Source organism: Leuresthes tenuis, unplaced genomic scaffold (genome assembly GCF_036924035.1).
Source record: "Leuresthes tenuis unplaced genomic scaffold, fLeuTen1.0.hap1 SCAF_15, whole genome shotgun sequence".
NCBI classification, from domain to species: domain Eukaryota; kingdom Metazoa; phylum Chordata; class Actinopteri; order Atheriniformes; family Atherinopsidae; genus Leuresthes; species Leuresthes tenuis.
Window position 1 is genome coordinate 13,899,737 of NW_027325369.1, and position 25,552 is coordinate 13,925,288.

General features: G+C 42.6%; 3 non-coding genes across 3 annotated transcripts; 2 read left to right on the forward strand and 1 right to left on the reverse strand.

The window, feature by feature from the left end:
* LOC140270952 (U5 spliceosomal RNA) lies at positions 1-114 on the forward strand. Its single transcript, XR_011907770.1, has one exon. It is a non-coding gene; the product is annotated as a U5 spliceosomal RNA (small nuclear RNA).
* Positions 115-430: 316 nt separating this feature from the next.
* On the forward strand, positions 431-621 carry LOC140270979 (U2 spliceosomal RNA). The gene has a single exon (XR_011907794.1). It is a non-coding gene; the product is annotated as a U2 spliceosomal RNA (small nuclear RNA).
* Positions 622-21,207: 20,586 nt separating this feature from the next.
* Positions 21,208-21,321, reverse strand: LOC140270954 (U5 spliceosomal RNA). The gene has a single exon (XR_011907772.1). It is a non-coding gene; the product is annotated as a U5 spliceosomal RNA (small nuclear RNA).
* Positions 21,322-25,552: the final 4,231 nt, after the last annotated feature.

The following is a 25,552-nucleotide window of genomic DNA, read 5'->3' on the forward strand; positions in this document are numbered from 1 at the left end:
GTACTCTGGTTTCTCTTCATAACGTACAAGTCTTTCGCCTTTTACTAAAGACTTCTGTGGAGAGCAGCACTAATGAGTTGTTTCTATTTTTGGCAGGCTTTACCTTTGCGGGTGAAGCCCTTTCTGTCTGTGCAAAAGAAATCTTGTTACTGTGCAGAGTGACTTCTCTGAGTAGAGTCGCCTTACTTGTTGCGACTGTGCCGATGTTCGAAGCTGGAGTGCAAAGTTGTTGCTTGAATGGTGCTTGCTGGAGCGTGCGGGAGTGCAAAGTTATACCATTTAAAAGGGCTGAAGAGTGCTCAGTGCAGCAGGTGGGCGGAGGTGCAAAGTGACACTCTGGCCACCTATGGCCATAAAAAGAACAGGGGTGTTAGCGGACAAGTGCGCATTGTGCCAGGAAGGGCCCTCGGACGTGAACCAGTGGACAGTTGTCGCTTCTCGGCCTTTTGGCTAAGATCAAGTGTAGTATCTGTTCTTATCAGTTTAATATCTGATATGTCCTCTATACGAGGACTACATATTAAATGGATTTTTAGCAATAGGAGTTGAAAAATTAGCTTGCTCCGTTCACTCCAAGCATTGACCCCGTACTGCAGTGCCGCTGGGAACGGTGCGCTCTTCTCTACTCTTGTGAAAAAGCAAACAGCGGTGCAGGATGCAAGTTTCAGGGAGCCCAAGATGAAACTTTCTTTTAGTCTGCTGAGAAAAGAGAGTGAATGCGAAGTAGACTTTAACACGGCTCTGGGAGCGAGCCGAGTGCGGGCTAACCGGGAGAATTGCTTGAAAGAAACGCCATACCAAATGAGCGGTCAGAACAAAGCCTCAATACGGTGTTCCCGTTGTGTTTTTGTTGCTGCCGCTGTTTGCTTTTTCACAAGAGCGCACCTGTTGAGGGGGGGCCTGGGGGGGCCTGGGTGATGGTGGGTCTCAGGCCCGGGCTGCTGCGACTGGTGTGACCGGGTGGTTTGTTTGTTTGTTTTTTGTTGTTGTTTGTTTGTTTTTTGTAGAGGTCCTCCGGAGTGGGGTTGGGTTGAGTGGGGTGGGGCGGGATGGGTACCTTCTGGGGGTACAGTAGCTCCCAGAATATGGTCGCTGCAGGCCCCGAGCCTGGTGGACATCAGGCCCTCCTGTCCTGTGTTGGCTCCCTGGTAGCGGGGATGCCTATTGCAGCCAGTCCCTGGCTGCCCCCAGTGTATATCCCCATACCCCTCTCCCTTCTGGCTCCTGTACACAGCACACACTCACACATGAAGGGTTTTGGGGGCGTGTGTGTTCGGTGGGGTGTAGTGGACTCTGCAGTAGTTGCACTCTGCAGTTCCCACCCCTGTTTTAATTACACCTTAGACATTACTACTTATCAAACACACTCACACACACACATTAGGTCTTGGGGGGTGGTTACACTGAGTGGCATCTGGTGGGCGGGGCTCTTTGGGTATGTAGGCTGCCCAGAGGGCCACGCTCCCAGTTCTACAAGTTTGGCTGCCCCTCAATTTTAATTGCTCACTATTAGAAAATATTGAAGAGCCAGAAGGGTGAGGGGAGGGGTCTTCTTCGCACACCCCTGCTTCCTGGTTGCTGCTCGGGGCGGGAGGGGCCAGGAGGATTAATTAATTGTTCTGCTGGTTTGGGGTCTGTGGTGGCTGGGGGGCTGCTGGCCCCCTGGTGTGCCCGCTGCACTACACCCCAGCGGAGTCGAGGGAGGGAGGACGTCTGGATGTATGTGACATGAAAGTGTGTGTGGTAATGATTGGGCCTGGATCTTGGACTTGCTGTCGCCTGGCCTGCCTGTGCTTCTCCCGATGGGGGGGGCGGCGTGGCCTCTCTCCGCTGCTCGCGACTTCACCCACCTGTGGGCACGTCTTGACTCCCAGGGCACTTGGCCAGGGGTGCTGGGGCAGGCACTGACCCACTGTGTGGCTGTCTGGGGCGCTTGGCCCTCCTGGGTATTGGGTGGGGCCTCTGCCGGGGGGTTTGGGGGCGCTCGGGCTCCTGGGGCCCGGATCCAGTGCACGGCCCATGTCTGGGCGGCTGGGGCCTGGCGACATCGGTGGGCTGTTGCCCCTGGCTCCCGGAGGGCCTCTGCCCTATGCTTATAGGGGCTCTTTCCGGGGGCTTCCTCTGCAGTCTTCTGGGTGGATGCGTGGTTGCCCCTGCGGTGGGCTTCCTGGGTTCTGTGCTCTGTGGGGGCTGCTGGTGGCCTGGGTCTTGTGGCCCTCTCTGCCTGCTTCTGATTGCTTGGGGGGGCTGTGGATTGTGGCCCTGTACGCTTATACACTCATAACTAAGCACGGTTATCATGTAGGTCCTGTGCCATGGGTGTTGCATGTTCTCACACACACACAACCACATTCAGTAGTCCAGTAGCATGGTCGCTAAGCAGTTGATGTATTATCATGTCGTCTCAGGTCATCTATATCCACAGCTGTGTTGTATGCGATGTATGTTCTGTTTTTCTCTTCTTTCCTCTTCTTCTTCTTCTTCTTTCCTTGTCCCCCGGTCCGGTTCAGTTCTATTACATGTCATATATTGTAAACAGAAATAAATATATTTATTATATATATAAAAATCATATTTACCATGTCTTGAAAGATTTAAACAAAAAAACCAACGTTGTACTTTGCAGTAAAAGAAATAGCAAATCCAAAGTTTCAGGAATCCGAGAATAAGCTTACTTTCATGAGTTCTTCACGATTTCGGATTTTGCTATAAAATGAATTCCTTCACTCAAACTAAATTAAAACTGCTAAACCGCTAATCTGTTACATGTAAGGCAGATGTCAAAATTTCCGACCATAATGTATAAAATGCGGTGAAAAAAAGGTGTGATAGAACACTAAAACGTGGAGCGGAAGTGTTCGGCTGCAAGAAGGTGTGAATGTCCGACTATATTTGGTGAAAAGCAGGTGAAGCAAGGTCTGAATGCCAAACCTTACATCATCAAATGCGAGATCAGAGGTGTTTGGCTGCAAGAAGGCGATAGTTTGCCAAAAGCGGGTAAGGTGCGAATGTCCGACTAAATATCAAAAAAATTTGGGGCAGAGGTCTTCGGATGCAAGTGGGTGTGAATATCCAAACATACAAGTATGGTGGAGAGGAAGCTGTGAATAGCCGACCATAGTTTGGAAAAAGCGGGTAAGAAAAGGTTTGAATACCCGAACATACACCATCAAAAGAGGGAGCGGAGGTGTTCCGCTGTACGAAGGTGTGAATGTCCGACCATAGTTGGTAAAAAGCGGGTAAGAAAAGGTTAAAATACCCGACTGTACACAATCAATAGCGGGAGTGGATGTGTTCGGCTACAAGAAGGTGTGAAAGTCCGACCATGGTTTGTAAAAAGCGGGTAAGAAAAGGTGCGAATGTCCGACAATGTATGATCAAAAGAGAGAGCGGAGGTTTTCGGATACAAGAAGGTTTGAATGTCCCACCATAGTTTGTAAAAAGCGGGTAAGAAAAGGTTCGAATGCCCGACTATACACCATCAAAAGCGGTAGCAGAGGTGTTCCGCTGTAAGACGGTGTGAATGTCTGACCATAGTTGGTAAAAAGCGGGTAAGAAAAGGTTAAAATACCCGACTGTACACAATCAATAGCAGGAGCGGAGTTGTTCGGCTACAAGAAGGTGTGAAAGTCCGACCATGGTTTGTAAAAACCGGGAAGAAAAGGCTCGAAAGCCCGACTATACACCATCAAAAAGAAGGTTTGAATGTCCATCAATAATTGCTTTAAAACAAGAAAGTAAATTTTCGAATATCAAACCGTACATGATCATAAGAGGGATCGAAGTTGTTCAGCTAAGAGAAGGTGTCAAAGTCCGACCATGGTTTGTAAAAAGCGGGTAAGAAAAGGTTCGTATGCCCGAATATACACTATCAAAACCGGAAGAGGGGTTGTTCGGCTGCAAGAAGGTGTGAACGTCCGACCAAAGTTTGTAAAAAGCAGTTAAGAAAAGGTTTGAATATCCAACCGAACATAATCAAAAGCGGGAGCAGAGCTGTTCGACTGCAAGTAGGTGTGAATGTCAGATCATAATTGCTGAAAAATGTGATAGAAAAGACTAGAATGCCGGACAATACATCATCATAAGCGGGAGAGGTGGTTTTTCGGCTGCAAGTAGGTGTAATGTCCAGCCATAATTACTCAAAAACGGGGGAAGAAAAGGTAGTATTTCCAGACCACATATGATCAAAACAGGGAATGGAGGTGGTTCAGCTGCAAGGTGTGAATGTCTGACTAAAGTTTGTAAAAACCGTGTAAGACAAGGGGCGAATGCCCGACAATGTATGATCAAAAGAGGGAGCGGAGGTTTTCGGCTGCAAGGTCTGAATGTCCAACCATAATTTGTAAAAATCGGGGAAGAAAAGGCTCGAAAGCCCGACTATACACCATCAAAAGCGGGAGCAGAGGTGTTCAGGTGCAAGAAGGTCTGAATGTCCGACCAATAATTACTGAAAAATGGGTAAGAAAAGGTGCGAATGCCAAATCATACATCATCAAAAGCAGGAGCGGATGTGTTCGGCTACAAGAAGGTTTGAATGTCCAACCATAGTAAGTAATAGGTGGGTAAGAAAAGGCTCGAATGCCCGACTATACACCATCAAAAGCGGAAGCGGAGGTGTTCGGCTGCAAGACGGTGTGAACGTCCGACCAAAGTTTGTAAAAAGCATTAAGAAAAGGTTAGAATATCCAACCAAACATAATCAAAAGCGGGAGCAGAGCTGTTCGACTTCAAGTAGGTGTGAATATCAGATCATAATTTGCAAAAAGCTGATGAGAAAGGGTGAGAATGCCCGACTATACACTATCAAATGTGGGAGCGGAGGTGTTCGTCTGTGAGTAGGTGTGAATGTCCGACCATAATTGCTGAAAAATGTGTTAGAAAAGGTAAGAAGGCCAGACCATATATCATCAAAAGCGAGAGAGGTTGTGTTCGGCTGCAAGTAGGTGTGAATGTCCAGCCATAATTACTCACAAACGGGTAAGAAAAGGTACTATTGCCCGACCATATATGATCAAAACAGGGAGCGGAGGTGGTTCAGCTGCAAGAAGGTTTGAATGTAAAACTAAAGTTTGTAAAAAGCGGGTAAGACAAGGTGTGAATGCCCGACAATGTATGATCAAAAGAGGAGCGGAGGTTTTCGGCTGCAAGAAGGTCTGAATGTCCACCCATAATTACTGAAAAATGGGTAAGAAAAGGTGCGAAAGCCCAACCGCACATGATCTTAAGTGGATGAGAAGGTGTTCGACTGCAAGTAGGTGTGAATGTAATCAATGTCTAGATAGATTTCAACAAAAAACAACGTTGTACTTTGCAGTAAAAGAAAGTGCAAATCAAAAGTTTTAGGAATCCGAGAATAAGCTTATTTTCATGAGTTCTGCACGATTTCGGATTTTATGTATAAAATTAATTTCTTCACGCAAACTAAGTTAACACTGCTTTGTCCTTCATATGTACCCATTTCTACATATATTTCAAGCATAAACTTCCTCATATTACCCTGAATGAGAAAGAGCCACACTTGTGATTAAGCCATACCTCCCTTTTGAGGAGTTCTGCATGATTTGGGATTTTATCTATAAAATTAATTCCTTCACTCAAACTATGTTAAAACGGCTTTTACCTTCATATTTATAAATGTCTCGATAGATTTAAACAAAAAAACAACGTTGTACTTTGCAATAAAAGAAAGAGCAAATCCAAAGTTTTAGGAATCCGAGAATAAGCTTATTTTCATGAGTTCTGCACGATTTCGGATTTTATGTATAAAATGAATTCATTCACTCAAACCAAGTTAAAACAGCTTTTTCCTTCATATTTATCAATGTCTAGATCGACTTCAACAAAGAACAACATTGTATTTTGCAGTAGAAGAAAGAGCAAAACTGAAGGATCAGGAATCCGAGAATAAGCTTCTTTTCATACGTTCTGCATGATTTGGGATTTTATGTATAAAATGAATTCCTTCACTCAAACTAAGTTAACACTGCTTTGTCCTTCATATGTACCCATTTCTACATATATTTCAAGCATAAACTTCCTCATACTACCCTGAATGAGAAAGAACCACACTTGTGATTAAGCCATACGCCCCTTTTGAGGAGTTCTGCACGATTTCGGATTTTATGTATAAAATTAATTCATTCACTCAAACCAAGTTAAAACTGCTTTTCCCTTCATATTTATCAATGTCTAGATCAACTTCAACAAAGAACAACATTGTATTTTGCAGTAGAAGAAAGAGCAAAACTGAAGGCTCAGGAATCCGAGAATAAGCTTCTTTTCATACGTTCTGCATGATTTGGGATTTTATGTATAAAATGAATTCCTTCACTCAAACTAAGTTAACACTGCTTTGTCCTTCATATGTACCCATTTCTACATATATTTCAAGCATAAACTTCCTCATACTACCCTGAATGAGAAAGAACCACACTTGTGATTAAGCCATACGCCCCTTTTGAGGAGTTCTGCATGATTTGGGATTTTATCTATAAAATCAATTCCTTCACTCAAACTATGTTAAAACGGCTTTTACCTTCATATTTATCAATGTCTCGATAGATTTAAACAAAAAAACAACTTTGTACTTTGCAATAAAAGAAAGAGCAAATCAAAAGTTTTAGGAATCCGAGAATAAGCTTATTTTCATGAGTTCTGCACGATTTCGGATTTTATGTATAAAATGAATTCATTCACTCAAACCAAGTTAAAACTGCTTTTTCCTTCATATTTATCAATGTCTAGATCGACTTCAACAAAGAACAACATTGTATTTTGCAGTAGAAGAAAGAGCAAAACTGAAGGATCAGGAATCCGAGAATAAGCTTCTTTTCATACGTTCTGCATGATTTGGGATTTTATGTATAAAATGAATTCCTTCACTCAAACTAAGTTAACACTGCTTTGTCCTTCATATGTACCCATTTCTACATATATTTCAAGCATAAACTTCCTCATACTACCCTGAATGAGAAAGAGCCACACTTGTGATTAAGCCATACGCCCCTTTTGAGGAGTTCTGCATGATTTGGGATTTTATCTATAAAATCAATTCCTTCACTCAAACTATGTTAAAACGGCTTTTACCTTCATATTTATCAATGTCTCGATAGATTTAAACAAAAAAACAACGTTGTACTTTGCAGTAAAAGAAAGAGCCAATCAAAAGTTTTAGGAATCCGAGAATAAGCTTATTTTCATGAGTTCTGCACGATTTCGGATTTTATGTATAAAATTAATTAATTCACTCAAACCAAGTTGAAACTGCTTTTTCATTCATATTCATCAATGTCTAGATCGACTTCAACAAAGAAAAACATTGTATTTTGCAGTAGAAGAAAGAACAAAACTGAAGTTTCCTGAACTGATCAGGAATCCGAGAATAAGCTTATTTTCTTATGGGCAAGTGGGAACTACTTTGTCCTTCATATTTATCAATGTGTAGATGGATTTCAACTTCTTCAAAGTCCAATGTTTTTCTTTGTTGAAGTCGATCTAGACATTGATGAATATGGAAGTACAAAGCAGTTTTAACTTGGTTTGAGCAAAGCAATTAATTTTATAGCAAAATCCGAAATCGTGCAGAACTCATGAAAGCAGGCTTATACTCGGATTCCTGAAACTTTAGATTTGCTCTTTCTTTTACTGCAAAGTACAACGTTGTTTTTTTGTTTAAATCTTTGTAGACATGGTAAATATGAAGGACAAATTAGTTTTAACATAGTTTGAGTGAAGTAATGCATTTTATAAGCAAAATCCCAAATCATGCAGAACTCACGAAAAGCTTTTTCTCGCTTTTCACTGCTTTTTACAAACTTTGGTCGGACGTTCACACCTTCTTGCATCCGAACACCTCCGCTTCCGCTTTTGATGATGTATATTCGGGCATTCGAACCTTTTATTACCCACTTTTTACAAACCATTGTCGGACTTTCACACCTTCTTGCAGCCGAACACCACCTCTACCGCTTTTGATGATGTATGGTTCAGTATTCTTACCTTTTCTAACACATTTTTCAGCAATTATGGTCGGACATTCACACCTACTCACAGCTGGACACCTCCGCTCCCGCTTTTGATCATACAATGTCGGGACATCGCTCCTTGTCTTACCAGCTTTTTACAAACTTTAGTCGAACATTCACACCTTCTTACAGCTGAACACCTCCGCTCCCGCTTTTGATGATGTATAGTCGGGCTTTCGAGCCTTTTCTTACCCGGTTTTTACAAATTATGGTTGGACATTCAGACCTTGCAGCCGAACACCTCCGCTCTTTCTTTTGATCATACATTGTCGGGCATTCGCACCTTGTCTTACCCGCTTTTTACAAACTATAGTCAGACATTCACACCTTGCAGCTGAACCTCCGCTCCCTGTTTTGATCATGTATGGTCTGGCAATACTACCTTCCCCCGTTTGTGAGTAATTATGGCTGGACATTCACACCTACTTGCAGTCGAACAGCTCTGCTCCCGCTTTTGATTACGTTTGGTTGGATATTCGAACCTTTTCTTAACTGCTTTTTACAAACCATGGTCGGACTTTCACACTTTCTTGTAGCCGAACAACTCCGCACCCGCTATTGATTTTGTACAGTCGGGTATTTTAACCTTTTCTTACCCGCTTTTTACCAACTATGGTCGGACATTCACACCATCTTACAGCGGAACACCTCCGCTCCCACTTTTTATGGTGTATAGTCGGGCATTCGAACCTTTTCTTACCCGCTATTTACAAACTATGGTAGGACATTCAAACTTTCGTGTATCCGAAAACCTCCGCTCTCTCTTTTGATCATACATTGACGGACATTCGCACCTTTTCTTACCCGCTTTTTACAAACCATGGTCGGACATTCACACCTTCGTACAGCGGAACACCTCCGCTCCCTCTTTTGATGGTGTATGTTCGGGCATTCAAACCTTTTCTTACCCGCTTTTTCCAAACTATGGTCGGCTATTCACAGCTTCCTCTCCACCATACTTGTATGGTGGGATATTCACACCCACTTGCATCCGAAGACCTCCGCCCCAAATTTTGTTGATATTTAGTCGGACATTCGCACCTTACCCGCTTTTGGCAAACTATGGCCTTCTTGCAGCCAAACAACTCTGATCTTGCTTTTGATGATGTAAGGTTGGGCATTCAGACGTTGCTTCACCTGCTTTTCACCAAATATAGTCGGACATTCACACCTTCTTGCAGCCGAACACTTCCGCTCCACCTTTTAGTGTTCTATCACACCTTTATTTTCACCGCATTTTATACATTATGGTTGGAAATTTTCAACCACTCTCATCCAAAGACCTCTCCTCCCACTTTTGTTAATATATTTGAACTTTAGTTTTACATTCAAACCTTCTTGCAGCTGAACCACCTCCGCTCCCTGTTTTGATCATATATGGTCTGGCTACTACCTTTTCTTACCCGTTTGTGAGTAATTATGGCTGGACATTCACACCTACTTGCAGTCGAACACAACCTCTCTCGCTTTTGATGATGTATGGACCGGCATTTTTACCTTTTCTAACACATTTTTCAGCAATTATGGTCGGAGATTCACACCTACTCACAGCCGAACAACTCCGCTCCCGCATTTGATGGTGTATAGTCGGGCATTCTCACCCTTTCTCATCAGCTTTTTACAAATTATGATCTGACATTCACACCTGCTTTTGATAATGTATTGTTAGGCATTCGCACCTTTTTTTTTACCCATTTTTCATGAATTATGGGTGGACATTCACACCTTCTTGCAGCCGAACACCTCCTCTCCCGCTTATGATCATGTGCGGTTTGATATTCGAAAATTTACTTTCTTGTTTTAAAGCAATTATTGATGGACATTCAAACCTTCTTTTTGATGGTGTATAGTCGGGCTTTCGAGCCTTTTCTTCCCGGTTTTTACAAACCATGGTCGGACTTTCACACCTTCTTGTAGCCGAACAACTCCGCTCCCGCTATTGATTGTGTACAGTCGGGTATTTTAACCTTTTCTTACCCGCTTTTTACCAACTATGGTCAGACATTCACACCGTCTTACAGCGGAACACCTCTGCTCCCGCTTTTGATGGTGTATAGTCGGGCATTCGAACCTTTTCTTACCCGCTTTTTACAAACTATGGTGGGACATTCAAACCTTCTTGTATCCGAAAACCTCCGCTCTCTCTTTTGATCATACATTGTCGGACATTCGCACCTTTTCTTACCCGCTTTTTACAAACCATGGTCGGACTTTCACATCTTCTTGTAGCCGAACACATCCGCTTCTGCTATTGATTGTGTACAGTCGGGTATTTTAACCTTTTCTTACCCACTTTTTACCAAGTATGGTCGGACATTCACACCTTCGTACAGCGGAACACCTCCGCTCCCTCTTTTGATGGTGTATGTTCGGGCATTCAAACCTTTTCTTACCCGCTTTTTCCAAACTATGGTCAGCTATTCACAGCTTCCTCTCCACCATACTTGTATGGTGGGATATTCACACCCACTTGCATCCGAAGACCTCCGCCCCAAATTTTGTTGATATTTAGTCGGACATTTGCACCTTACCCGCTTTTGGCAAACTATGGCCTTCTTGCAGCCAAACACCTCTGATCTCGCTTTTGATGATGTAAGGTTGGGCATTCAGACCTTGCTTCACCTGCTTTTCACCAAATATAGTCGGACATTCACACCTTCTTGCAGCCGAACACTTCCGCTCCACCTTTTAGTGTTCTATCACACCTTTTTTTCACCGCATTTTATACATTATGGTCGGAAATTTTCAACCACTCTCATCCGAAGACCTCTCCTCCCGCTTTTGTTAATATATTTGAACTTTAGTCGGACATTCAAACCTTCTTGCAGCTGAACCACCTCCGCTCCCTGTTTTGATCATATATGGTCTGGCAATACTACCTTTTCTTACCCGTTTGTGAGTAATTATGGCTGGACATTCACACCTACTAGCAGCCGAACACAACCTCTCTCGCTTTTGATGATGTATGGACTGGCATTCTTACCTTTTCTAACACATTTTTCAGCAATTATGGTCGGAGATTCACACCTACTCACAGCCGAACAACTCCGCTCCCGCATTTGATGGTGTATAGTCGGGCATTCTCACCCTTTCTCATCAGCTTTTTGCAAATTATGATCTGACATTCACACCTACTTGCAGTCGAACAGCTCTGCTCCCGCTTTTGATTATGTTTGGTTGGATATTCGAACCTTTTCTTAACTTCTTTTTACATATTTTGGTTGGACGTTCACACCTTCTTGTAGCCGAACACTTCCACTCCTGCTTTTGATGATGTATGGTTGGGCATTCACACCTTTTTTTTGCCCATTTTTCAGGAATTATGGTTGGACATTCACACCTTGCAGCTGAACACCTCCAATCCTACTTATGATCATGTGCGGTTTGATTTTCAAAAAGTTTCTTTCATGTTTTCTAGCAATTATTGATGGACATGTAGACCTTCTTGCAGCTGAACACCTCCGCTCCCGCTTTTGATCATACATTGTCAGGCATTCGCACCTTGTCTTACCCACTTTTTACAAACTTTAGTCGAACAGTCACACCTTTTTGCAGCCGAACACCACCTCTCCCGCTTTTGATGATGTATGGTCCAGCATTCTTACCTTTTCTAACACATTCTTCAGCAATTATGGTCGGACATTCACACCTACTCAGAGCCGAAAACCTCCGCTCCCGCATTTGATGGTGTATAGTCGGGCATTCTCACCCTTTCTCATCAGCTTTTTACAAATTATGATCTGACATTCACACCTGCTTTTGATAATGTATTGTTAGGCATTCGCACCTTTTTTTTACCCATTTTTCATGAATTATGGGTGGACATTCACACCTTCCTGCAGCCGAACACCTCCTCTCCCGCTTATGATCATGTGCGGTTTGATATTCGAAAATTTACTTTCTTGTTTTAAAGCAATTATTGATGGACATTCAAACCTTCTTTTTGATGGTGTATAGTCGGGCTTTCGAGCCTTTTCTTCCCGGTTTTTACAAACCATGGTCGGACTTTCACACCTTCTTGTAGCCAAACAACTCCGCTCCCGCTATTGATTGTGTACAGTCGGGTATATTAACCTTTTCTTACCCGCTTTTTACCAAGTATGGTTGGACATTCACACCTTCGTACAGCGGAACACCTCCGCTCCCTCTTTTGATGGTGTATGTTCGGGCATTCAAACCTTTTCTTACCCGCTTTTTCCAAACTATGGTCGGCTATTCACAGCTTCCTCTCCACCATACTTGTATGGTGGGATATTCACACCCACTTGCATCCGAAGACCTCCGCCCCAAATTTTGTTGATATTTAGTCGGACATTCGCACCTTACCCGCTTTTGGCAAACTATGGCCTTCTTGCAGCCAAACAACTCTGATCTTGCTTTTGATGATGTAAGGTTGGGCATTCAGACCTTGCTTCACCTGCTTTTCACCAAATATAGTCGGACATTCACACCTTCTTGCAGCCAAACACTTCCGCTCCACCTTTTAGTGTTCTATCACACCTTTTTTTTCACCGCATTTTATACATTATGGTTGGAAATTTTCAACCACTCTCATCCGAAGACCTCTCCTCCCGCTTTTGTTAATATATTTGAACTTTAGTTTGACATTCAAACCTTCTTGCAGCTGAACCACCTCCGCTCCCTGTTTTGATCATATATGGTCTGGCTACTACCTTTTCTTACCCGTTTGTGAGTAATTATGGCTGGACATTCACACCTACTTGCAGTCGAACACAACCTCTCTCGCTTTTGATGATGTATGGACCGGCATTTTTACCTTTTCTAACACATTTTTCAGCAATTATGGTCGGAGATTCACACCTACTCACAGCCGAACAACTCCGCTCCCGCATTTGATGATGTATAGTCGGGCATTCTCACCCTTTCTCATCAGCTTTTTGCAAATTATGATCTGACATTCACACCTACTTGCAGTCGAACAGCTCTGCTCCCGCTTTTGATTATGTTTGGTTGGATATTCGAACCTTTTCTTAACTTCTTTTTACATATTTTGGTTGGACGTTCACACCTTCTTGTAGCCGAACACTTCCACTCCTGCTTTTGATGATGTATGGTTGGGCATTCACACCTTTTTTTTGCCCATTTTTCAGGAATTATGGGTGGACATTCACACCTTGCAGCTGAACACCTCCTATCCCACTTATGATCATGTGCGGTTTGATTTTCGAAAAGTTTCTTTCATGTTTTCTAGCAATTATTGATGGACATGTAGACCTTCTTGCAGCTGAACACCTCCGCTCCCGCTTTTGATCATACATTGTCAGGCATTCGCACCTTGTCTTACCCACTTTTTACAAACTTTAGTCGAACAGTCACACCTTTTTGCAGCCGAACACCACCTCTCCCACTTTTGATGATGTATGGTCCAGCATTCTTACCTTTTCTAACACATTCTTCAGCAATTATGGTCGGACATTCACACCTACTCAGAGCCGAACACCTCCGCTCCCGCATTTGATGGTGTATAGTCGGGCATTCTCACCCTTTCTCATCAGCTTTTTACAAATTATGATCTGACATTCACACCTGCTTTTGATAATGTATTGTTAGGCATTCGCACCTTTTTTTTACCCATTTTTCATAAATTATGGGTGGACATTCACACCTTCCTGCAGCCGAACACCTCCTCTCCCGCTTATGATCATGTGCGGTTTGATATTCGAAAATTTACTTTCTTGTTTTAAAGCAATTATTGATGGACATTCAAACCTTCTTTTTGATGGTGTATAGTCGGGCTTTCGAGCCTTTTCTTCCCGGTTTTTACAAACCATGGTCGGACTTTCACACCTTCTTGTAGCCGAACAACTCCGCTCCCGCTATTGATTGTGTACAGTCAGGTATTTTAACCTTTTCTTGCCCGCTTTTTACCAACTATGGTCGGACATTCACACCGTCTTACAGCGGAACACCTCTGCTCCCGCTTTTGATGGTGTATAGTCGGGCATTCAAACCTTTTCTTACCCGCTTTTTACAAACCATGGTCGGACTGTCACACCTTCTTGTAGCCGAACACATCCGCTCCCGCTATTGATTGTGTACAGTCGGGTATATTAACCTTTTCTTACCCGCTTTTTACCAAGTATGGTTGGACATTCACACGTTCGTACAGCGGAACACCTCCGCTCCCTCTTTTGATGGTGTATGTTCGGGCATTCAAACCTTTTCTTACCCGCTTTTTCCAAACTTTGGTCGGCTATTCACAGCTTCCTCTCCACCATACTTGTATGGTGGGATATTCACACCCACTTGCATCCGAAGACCTCCGCCCCAAATTTTGTTGATATTTAGTCGGACATTCGCACCTTACCCGCTTTTGGCAAACTATGGCCTTCTTGCAGCCAAACAACTCTGATCTTGCTTTTGATGATGTAAGGTTGGGCATTCAGACCTTGCTTCACCTGCTTTTCACCAAATATAGTCGGACATTCACACCTTCTTGCAGCCGAACACTTCCGCTCCACCTTTTAGTGTTCTATCACACCTTTTTTTTCACCGCATTTTATACATTATGGTTGGAAATTTTCAACCACTCTCATCCGAAGACCTCTCCTCCCGCTTTTGTTAATATATTTGAACTTTAGTTTGACATTCAAACCTTCTTGCAGCTGAACCACCTCCGCTCCCTGTTTTGATCATATATGGTCTGGCAATACTACCTTTTCTTACCCGTTTGTGAGTAATTATGGCTGGACATTCACACCTACTTGCAGTCGAACACAACCTCTCTCGCTTTTGATGATGTATGGACCGGCATTTTTACCTTTTCTAACACATTTTTCAGCAATTATGGTCGGAGATTCACACCTACTCACAGCCGAACAACTCCGCTCCCGCATTTGATGATGTATAGTCGGGCATTCTCACCCTTTCTCATCAGCTTTTTGCAAATTATGATCTGACATTCACACCTACTTGCAGTCGAACAGCTCTGCTCCCGCTTTTGATTATGTTTGGTTGGATATTCGAACCTTTTCTTAACTTCTTTTTACATATTTTGGTTGGACGTTCACACCTTCTTGTAGCCGAACACTTCCACTCCTGCTTTTGATGATGTATGGTTGGGCATTCACACCTTTTTTTTGCCCATTTTTCAGGAATTATGGGTGGACATTCACACCTTGCAGCTGAACACCTATCCCACTTATGATCATGTGCGGTTTGATTTTCGAAAAGTTTCTTTCATGTTTTCTAGCAATTATTGATGGACATGTAGACCTTCTTGCAGCTGAACACCTCCGCTCCCGCTTTTGATCATACACTGTCAGGCATTCGCACCTTGTCTTACCCTCTTTTTACAAACTTTAGTCGAACAGGCACACCTTTTTGCAGCCGAACACCACCTCTCCCGCTTTTGATGATGTATGGTCCAGCATTCTTACCTTTTCTAACACATTCTTCAGCAATTATGGTCGGACATTCACACCTACTCAGAGCCGAACACCTCCGCTCCCGCATTTGATGGTGTATAGTCGGGCATTCTCACCCTTTCTCATCAGCTTTTTACAAATTATGATCTGACATTCACACCTGCTTTTGATAATGTATTGTTAGGCATTCGCACCTTTTTTTTTACCCATTTTTCATGAATTATGGGTGGACATTCACACCTTCTTGCAGCCGAACACCTCCTCTCCCGCTTATGATCATGTGCGGTTTGATATTCGAAAATTTACTTTCTTGTTTTAAAGCAATTATTGATGGACATTCAAACCTTCTTTTTGATGGTGTATAGTCGGGCTTTCGAGCCTTTTCTTCCCGGTTTTTACAAACCATGGTCGGACTTTCACACCTTCTTGTAGCCGAACAACTCCGCTCCCGCTATTGATTGTGTACAGTCGGGTATTTTAACCTTTTCTTACCCGCTTTTTACCAAGTATGGTCGGACATTCACACCGTCTTACAGCGGAACACCTCTGCTCCCGCTTTTGATGGTGTATAGTCGGGCATTCGAAGCTTTTCTTACGCGCTTTTTACAAACTATGGTGGGACATTCAAACCTTCTTGTATCCGAAAACCTCCGCTCTCTCTTTTGATCATACATTGTCGGACATTCGCACCTTTTCTTACCCGCTTTTTACAAACCATGGTCGGACTTTCACATCTTCTTGTAGCCGAACACATCCGCTCCCGCTATTGATTGTGTACAGTCGGGTATTTTAACCTTTTCTTACCCGCTTTTTACCAAGTATGGTCGGACATTCACACCTTCGTACAGCGGAACACCTCCGCTCCCTCTTTTGATGGTGTATGTTCGGGCATTCAAACCTTTTCTTACCCGCTTTTTCCAAACTATGGTCGGCTATTCACAGCTTCCTCTCCACCATACTTGTATGGTGGGATATTCACACCCACTTGCATCCGAAGCCCTCCGCCCCAAATTTTGTTGATATTTAGTCGGACATTCGCACCTCACCCGCTTTTGGCAAACTATGGCCTTCTTGCAGCCAAACACCTCTGATCTCGCTTTTGATGATGTAAGGTTGGGCATTCAGACCTTGCTTCACCTGCTTTTCACCAAATATAGTCGGACATTCACACCTTCTTGCAGCCGAACACTTCCGCTCCACCTTTTAGTGTTCTATCACACCTTTTTTTCACCGCATTTTATACATTATGGTCGGAAATTTTCAACCACTCTCATCCGAAGACCTCTCCTCCCGCTTTTGTTAATATATAGTCGGGCATTCTAACCTTTTCTTAACCGCTTTTTACAAATTATGGTCGAACATTCACACCTACTTGCAGCTGAATACTTCCGCTCCACCTTTTAGGTATGTATGGTTGTCATACCAAACACACTTTGTTTCTTGTGACAATCAAGTCAGCGAAACAGCGTATACACGTCAAGACACTGAATCAAGTTTGCCACAAGAACTCATAAGTTTGGCAGTATTGCTCTGCCATCAGCAATGATACACCCATTTTATTTTCGTGAGACATGTGCAAGCACCTGTTCATCTACTGTTCTATCACTATGAATTAGTGATCTATTATCAATAAGGATACTTCTACAACTACTATCAAAGTATGTCCGGACTTCTTATGTTGTCAGTTGCTATATATGAATAAGTGGGTAGCTACTGACAAGCATTAAGCATGTCACACAGCCCAAACATATAACATTTCAGGACACACCACACAGTTAACAACCACAGTGAAGCGTGTCAAAGCCCAAAAATGTAACATTCAACAGGACACTTACACAACACATTCAAATCAAACAGTCAGACAACATACAAGAACATATACCCCAGCCGGCATTGCTCCCTGCCTATTTTCGTACAGCACACTATGTGTGCGCACACCTTTATTCACAAACTCTTCAACTTATACTCTTTTACCGAAGCTGCTACAGCTCGATTGGCCAAATACCCTTAGATCCTATTTCGGTGAATTTGACATCTGCCTTGTATGTAACAGATTAGCGGTTTAGCAGTTTTAATTTAGTTTGAGTGAAGGAATTCATTTTATAGCAAAATCCGAAATCGTGAAGAACTAAGCTTATTCTTGGATTCCTGAATCTTTAGATTTGCTCTTTCTTTTACTGCAAAGTACAATGTTGAGCAGCACTAATGAGTTGTTTCTATTTTTGGCAGGCTTTACCTTTGCGGGTGAAGCCCTTTCTGTCTGTGCAAAAGAAATCTTCTTACTGTGCAGAGTGACTTCTCTGAGTAGAGTCGCCTTACTTGTTGCGACTGTGCCGATGTTCGAAGCTGGAGTGCAAAGTTGTTGCTTGAATGGTGCTTGCTGGAGCGTGCGGGAGTGCAAAGTTATACCATTTAAAAGGGCTGAAGAGTGCTCAGTGCAGCGGGTGGGCGACACTCTGGCCACCTTGAAAACCGAGGTTACATCCACTACCAGGGGCAGCCCAAGTTCTGCCGCAAGTGTGGTGAGCATGGGCACCTGGTTGAGGCTTGTACCAAGGTGTTATGTGGGAAGAGCAGAGAAATTGGGCAAACTTTTGGAGAGTGTCCAAATGGCAGGAAATGTAATCTCTGTGGAGAATTAAATCACCTCTTCAGAGATTGCCCTAAATCTTTTGCCAACAAATTAAAGACGGTAAAGCCACAGTCAAGCCAACAAAGAGAAGGACCAAAGGTGGCAGTTGGTGAACAAAGTGAAGAGGTTGACCCAATAAATTCAAACTTCCCGCCAAAAGCTTGGATTGGAAGTGAGGAGCAAAAAGGGGAGGGGCCTGTAGAGGCCTCACCACTCAGTGTTGAAGTCTGTGAGAATTCACAGGCAGAGGGTGGAGCTACGCTAAATGAGGAGGAAGAGCAGACAGGTGAGTCTAGTGAAGATACTCACCTCCCCGAAGGTCAACAGCCGAAGAGGACGGCATCTGAGCCTCTGATTCCCCAGTGGTATCAGAGAAGAGGGGAAGGGTTAGGTCCCTTTCAGACAGTTCTTCAGTGGAAGAACCTAGAGTCTTCCCCTCCGACTCACCAAATGAGGTCTCCTTTTTAACTTCAGCTCTGCACTCGACCCCCAGGGACTCAAAGTTAAATGCAACATTGCGTCAGAGGCCAACACCGAGAGTCCGAAAAGGAAATATAGATCACCCTACTCACTTTTCACCTAAAGAAATGAAGGAAGAGCTAGTTTCCCAAGAAATAACCTGTGTGTAATTTGTTTTGATAACTTAGAAAAACGAAAATGACATACCTACTTTCCTTTATGCTTTTAATGGTTCTCACCTTCTCAACACTAAATGTGAGAAGTGTGAAATCAAAGACAAGAGCCCAGAGTATTTTATCCTTCTTAGACTCCATAAAATCAGATGTGTTTTTAATACAAGAATGTGGACTACCTTTTTTAAAAAACCATAGACAATGGGAGGAAATGTGGCCCCATTTATCGATATGGAGTGGCTCAAATCAAAATAAAAATGATGGTGTGGCCATTCTAATTAAAAATCCGCATGTTCTGGTGAAAGGTAGCACAGTGGTGAGAGACGGACGGGCACTTTTAGCACACTTGAATTTTATGGGGCAAGACTTTAACCTCTTAAATATTTATGGTTTCAATGGAAAAAATGAAAGGTATGACCTTTTAGAAGATATACAGCTTTACATGCTAGGGCAAGTACCTTTAGTTGTAGGAGGGGATTTTAACTGTATCTTGAGCAGGAAAGATAGAAAAAGAGCAGGGGTAGATTTTAAAGTGGATAAGACTTCGATTTTACTTCAGGGCATATGCAGGGATTTTAAGCTTACTGACTGTTTTAAAACCATGCATCCCAGAGAGGAGGGCTTCACCTGGTTTAGTCATGATGGCACCAGAACCTCTCGCATTGATTATTTCTTTACTAGAGATTGCCCACCCACTGATGTTAGATTAACCCCTCAAATCAAAACCTCAACATTAAACCTCAAATCAAAATAAAAATGATGGTGTGGCCATTCTAATTAAAAATCCGCATGTTCTGGTGAAAGGTAGCACAGTGGTGAGAGACGGACGGGCACTTTTAGCACACTTGAATTTTATGGGGCAAGACTTTAACCTCTTAAATATTTATGGTTTCAATGGAAAAAATGAAAGGTATGACCTTTTAGAAGATATACAGCTTTACATGCTAGGGCAAGTACCTTTAGTTGTAGGAGGGGATTTTAACTGTATCTTGAGCAGGAAAGATAGAAAAAGAGCAGGGGTAGATTTTAAAGTGGATAAGACTTCGATTTTACTTCAGGGCATATGCAGGGATTTTAAGCTTACTGACTGTTTTAAAACCATGCATCCCAGAGAGGAGGGCTTCACCTGGTTTAGTCATGATGGCACCAGAACCTCTCGCATTGATTATTTCTTTACTAGAGATTGCCCACCCACTGATGTTAGATTAACCCCTGTTTTCTTTTCAGACCACCTTATGCTCTCCTGCACCCTTTCACCCCCTTCTGGTGTGACGGTAGGAAGTGGTCTGTGGAAACTCAACTGTTCCCTGTTGGAGGATGAAATCATAGTCAGTCAGTACAGGGAATGTTATAAAGAGTGGCAGACCCTTCAAGACCTCTACGAAACACATGCACAATGGTGGGAAATGGTGAAGGAAACTACCCAGACTTTTTTTAAACAGCAAGGTAAACGTAAAAAAAGGAAAGAGAATAGATGTATGATGGGACTACATAAACGCTTACAGCGCTACTTTAAACTAAATCAGTGTGGCATAGACTTTAAAGAAGAAATCAAAGATGTCAAAAAGGAAATGTCAGTTTTAGCAGAAATAAAGAGTAAAGGAATTTTTGTAAGAAGCAGGGAGCAGGAAATTGAGGAAGGTGAAAAAGAAAGAAAGTTATAAATAAAAAGGAGTGTATTCAAAATCTAAAAAGAGAAGATGGGTTTTTAACAAAATCCACACAAGAGATGATTGAAACTGTACATACCTTTTATAGTAACATGTACAAAGAGAAACCAGTGCACTTGGAAACATCGGCAGAAATCTTAAAATTCGTTGACAAAACCGTAAAAGAGAATGCACACTTGACACAGAATTTTACTGCTTTAGAGTTAAAAAAATGCCTAACAGGTTTTAAGAGAAGTCGAGCTCCGGGTTTAGACGGGCTTCCTGCAGAATTCTATCTGACCTATTGGGACCTTTTATCATCAGACATTTTAGATGTTTTTAAAGATTTTGAAAAACTCGACCGACTGCCTGACAGTTTTAGAGTGGGAATAGTGACTCTACTTTATAAAAAAAAATGATAAGACTGACCTAAAGAATTGGAGGCCCATCACACTTTTAAACTTTGACTGTAAACTTTTTAGCAAGGTTTTAGCGACACGGATGTCCTCTGTTTTAGAGGAGGTAATTCACCCAGACCAAGCTTGTGCCATCTCAGGGAGACAACTCACCGACAGCCTCGTACTGATTCGAGACAACATTGATTACGCTAGAGACAGAAACACCCGGCTTGTCATCTTGAATTTAGACTTTGAAAAAGCATTTGATCGGGTCTCGCATCAATATCTCTTTCAGGTGTTGCAGCCATCGAAAAGGGCCCGATTGTTCCTGCTTGGTTGAGACGCTTGCCCCCCCCCCCCTGCTCCTCGGCTGACCAAGTAGAAACAATCTATTCGATGGCTGCCTTGTCTTGTAAGGCGACTCTACTCAGAGAAGTCACTCTGCAAAGTAGCAAGATTTCTTTTGCACAGACAGAAAGGGCTTCACCCGCAAAAGTAAAGCCTGCCAATAATAGAAACAACTCATTAGTGCTGCTCTCCACGGAAGTCTTTAGTAAAAGGCGAAAGACTTGTATGTTATGAAGAGAAACCAGAGTACGATTATCCGTCACTGCGGGAGCAGGGCATCAGGCTAGTTGGTATAGCCACCTTCCCCATGGTGAGCTTTGCTTGGTTGAGACGCTTGCCCCCCCCCCCTTGCTCCTCGGCTGACCAAGTAGGAACAATCGGGCCCTATTCGATGGCTGCCTTGTCTTTTACTCTATGCAAAAGACAAGGCAGCAACAAAAACACCACGAGAATCCCGTATTGAGGCTTTGTTCTGACCGCTCATTCGGTGTCGCGTTTCTTTCAAGCAATTCTCCCGGTTAGCCGACACTCGGCTCGCTCCCATAGCCGTGTTAAAGTCTACTTCGCATTCACTCTCTTTTCTCTGCAGACTCTTGGGATTTTATCTATAAAATGAATTCCTTCACTCAAACTATGTTAAAACTGCTTTGTCGTTCATATTTACCATGTCTAGAAAGATTTAAACAAAAAAAACAACGTTGTACTTTGCAGTAAAAGAAAGAGCAAATCTAAAGTTTCAGGAATCCGAGAATAAGCTTACTTTCATGAGTGCTTCACGATTTCGGATTTTGCTATAAAATGAATTCCTTCACTCAAACTAAATTAAAACTGCTAAACCGCTAATCTGTTACATGTAAGGCAGATGTCAAATTCACCGAAATAGGATCTAAGGGTATTCGGCCAATCGAGCTGTAGCAGCTTCGGTAAAAGAGTATAAGTTGAAGAGTTTGTGAATAAAGGTGTGCGCACACATAGTGTGCTGTACGAAAATAGGCAGGGAGCAATGCCGGCTGGGGTATATGTTCTTGTATGTTGTCTGACTGTTTGATTTGAATGTGTTGTGTAAGTGTCCTGTTGAATGTTACATTTTTGGGCTTTGACACGCTTCACTGTGGTTGTTAACTGTGTGGTGTGTCCTGAAATGTTATATGTTTGGGCTGTGTGACATGCTTAATGCTTGTCAGTAGCTACCCACTTATTCATATATAGCAACTGACAACATAAGAAGTCCGGACATACTTTGATAGTAGTTGTAGAAGTATCCTTATTGATAATAGATCACTAATTCATAGTGATAGAACAGTAGATGAACAGGTGCTTGCACATGTCTCACGAAAATAAAATGGGTGTATCATTGCTGATGGCAGAGCAATACTGCCAAACTTATGAGTTCTTGTGGCAAACTTGATTCAGTGTCTTGACGTGTATACGCTGTTTCGCTGACTTGATTGTCACAAGAAACAAAGTGTGTTTGATAAGATCCGACCATTTTATTACGGGAGGATCAGTATGTATGGATTCTGATGTGACTGATAAACCCATTCGTATCTTAAGCATAATCTAATACATGAGACAACGCCCTGGCACACGATAAAAAAAAAAAAGAGAGAGAGCGGTTTTGTGTCCCCACAGTCCATAATGTAGAAAAGAGAGAAAAAAGCCTTTCTGATTTGGTGTGTGTGCTCATAGTGCAGAGTGTAAAGAAAAGAAAGCCGTTTTGGTGTCACGGGTGTTGTGACTTACACACACACATTTCTAAATTGAGAAAGGAAATTATTTTAGAGGAAGCACTAGAGTTTAGATCCCACATTTGTTGATAGGCATTCATTTATTTCTTCACTTCTGATGAAGTTTCAACAATAAACAACAAACTTTGTATTATGAGAAAGAACCAGAATCATTCTTCAGGAATCCGAAAATAAGCTCTATTTTATGAGTTATGCACGAATTCGGATTCTCCTATAAAACGAATTCCTTAACTCAAACCAAGTTAAGACTGCTTTGTCCTTCATATTTATTCATGTCTAATCAAGTTTCAACGATAAACAACGTTGTACTTTGTAGAATGAGAAAGAACTTCTTCAGCAATAAGCATCTCTCGACATATGACGAAATACAGATTTTGCTATAAAATTAATTCCTTCTATCAGCCTGTCTTAAAACTGTTTGTCCTCCTTATTTATCCACTTCAAATCAAGTTTCAACAATTAAAAAAAATTTGTAGTTTGAGAAAGAACAACTTAATCTTCAGCAATCAGTATAAAAAGAGGTGCAAATGCCAACCATACATACCTAAAAGGTGGAGCGGAAGTATTCAGCTGAAAGTAGGTGTGAATGTTCGACCATAATTTGTAAAAAGCGGGTAAGAAAAGTTTCGAATGCCCGACTATATATTAACAAAAGCGGGAGGAGAGGTCTTCGGATGAGAGTGGGTGAGAATTTCCAACCATAATCTATAAAATACGGTGAAAAAAAATATGTGAATGCCTCATAGAACACTAAAAGCGGAAGTGTTCGGCTGCAGCCCGACCTTGGTTTGTAAAAAGCGGGTAAGAAAAGGTTCGTATGCCCGAATATACACCATCAAAAGCGGAAGCGGAGGTGTTCGGCTGCAAGATATTGTGAACGTCCGACCAAAGTTTGTAAAAAGCAGTTAAGAAAAGGTTCGAATATCTAACCAAACATAATCAAAAGCGGGAGCAGAGCTGTTCGACTGGAAGTAGGTGTGAATGTCAGATCATAATTTGCAAAAAGCTGATGAGAAAGGGTGAGAATGCCCAACTATACACCATCAAATGCGGTAGCGGAGTTGTTCGGCTGTGAGTAGGTGTGAATCTCCAACCATAATTGCTGAAAAATGTGTTAGAAAAGGTAAAAATGCCGGTCCATACATAATCAAAATCGGGAGAGGTGGTGTTCAGCTGCAAGAAGGTCTAAATGTCCATCAATAATTGCTAGAAAACATGAAAGAAAATTTTCAAAAATCAAACCACACATGATCATAAGTGGGAGAGGAGGTGTTCAGCTGCAAGAAGGTGTGAATGTCCACCCATAATACCTGAAAAATGGGTAAAAAAAAGGTGCGAATGCCCAACCATACATCATCAAAAGCAGGAGTGCATGTGTTCGGCTACAAGAAGGTGTGAACGTCCAACCAAAGTTTGTAAAAAGCAGTTAAGAAAAGGTTCGAATATCCAACCATACATAATCAAAAGCGGGAGCAGAGCTGTTCGACTGCAAGTAGATGTGAATGTCAGATCATAATTTGCAAAAAGCTGATGAGAAAGGGTGAGAATGCCCGACTATACACCATCAAATGCGGTAGCGGAGTTGTTCGGCTGTGAGTAGGTGTGAATCTCCGACCATAATTGCTGAAAAATGTGTTAGAAAAGGTAAGAATGCCGGTCCATACATCATCAAAAGCGAGAGAGGTTGTGTTCGGCTGCAAGTAGGTGTGAATGTCCAGCCATAATTACTCACAAACGGGTAAGAAAAGGTACTATTGCCAGACCATATATGATCAAAACAGGGAGCGGAGGTGGTTCAGCTGCAAGAAGGTTTGAATGTCCGAATAAAGTTCAAATATATTAACAAAAGCGGGATGAGAGGTCTTCGGATGAGAGTGGTTGAAAATTTCCAACCATAATGTATAAAATGCGGTGAAAAAAAGGTGTGATAGAACACTAAAAGGTGGAGCGGAAGTGTTCGGCTGCAAGAAGGTGTGAATGTCCGACTATATTTGGTGAAAAGCAGGTGAAGCAAGGTCTGAATGCCCAACCTTACATCATCAAAAGCGAGATCAGAGGTGTTTGGCTGCAAGAAGGCCATAGTTTGCCAAAAGCGGGTAAGGTGCGAATGTCCGACTAAATATCAACAAAATTTGGGGCGGAGGTCTTCGGATGCAAGTGGGTGTGAATGTCCGACTATATTTGGTGAAAAGCAGGTGAAGCAAGGTCTGAATGCCCAACCTTACATCATCAAAAGCGAGATCAGAGGTGTTGGGCTGCAAGAAGGCCATAGTTTGCCAAAAGCGGGTAAGGTGTGAATGACCGACTAAATATCAACAAAAGTGGGGGCGGAGGTCTTCGGATGCAGGTGGGTGATAATATCCCACCATACAAGTATGGTGGAGAGGAAGCTGTGAATGGCCGACCATAGCAAAAGGCGGGTGAGAGAAGGTGCGAATGTCAAACCATACATAATCAAAACAGGGAGCGGAGGTGTTCTACTGTAAGAAGGTGTGAATGTCCAACCATAGTTGGTAAAAAGCGGGTAAGAAAAGGTTAAAATACCCGACTGTACACAATCAATAGCGGGAGCGGAGTTGTTCGGCTACTAAAAGGTGTGAAAGTCCGACCATGGTTTGTAAAAAGCGGGTAAGAAAAGGTGCGAATGCCCGACAATGTATGATCAAAAGAGGGAGTGGAGGTTTTCGGCTGCAAGAAGGTCTGAATGTCCAACCATAATTTGTAAAAACCGGG